This window comes from Penaeus monodon, chromosome 21, assembly GCF_015228065.2.
Source record: "Penaeus monodon isolate SGIC_2016 chromosome 21, NSTDA_Pmon_1, whole genome shotgun sequence".
Lineage (NCBI taxonomy): Eukaryota > Metazoa > Arthropoda > Malacostraca > Decapoda > Penaeidae > Penaeus > Penaeus monodon.
This window is the reverse complement of record NC_051406.1, coordinates 10,344,308-10,344,618: the sequence shown is the minus strand read 5'-3', so window position 1 is coordinate 10,344,618 and position 311 is coordinate 10,344,308. Positions and strand designations below refer to the sequence as shown.

At 37.0% G+C, this 311-nt stretch overlaps 1 protein-coding gene across 1 annotated transcript in view; it reads left to right on the top strand.

The window, feature by feature from the left end:
* The window catches only part of LOC119586204 (calexcitin-2-like), a gene marked incomplete at its 5' end in the record, with an annotated part of 119,930 nt that overhangs the window by 114,271 nt on the left and 5,348 nt on the right, over nt 1-311 (top strand).

The window sequence follows — 311 nt, the reverse complement described above, 5'->3', positions numbered from 1 at the left end:
CTCTCTCTCTCTCCATTTTTCCATTCTCTTTTCCTGACAAGTGTCTGGAGCTCATTCTCAGTCCATTCTAATCACCGCAGCTTTTTAATCAACTTATCTATATGCAAAGTGGCGGGTGAAAAACACACCCTATGAACAGTTAAAAAAAGTGCTAATAGTTATTGTATATTCCTTTTAAAACGTATCTTGTGAGCCAACGTTTTCGTGAATAAAATGGAAATCTTCCAACGTTTTTAAAAAGACAAGGGGTTTTGGCTGCTCAGAGATGACCACTATCCTTTGGGCAAAGATGATTTGTATTCATCGTTTAT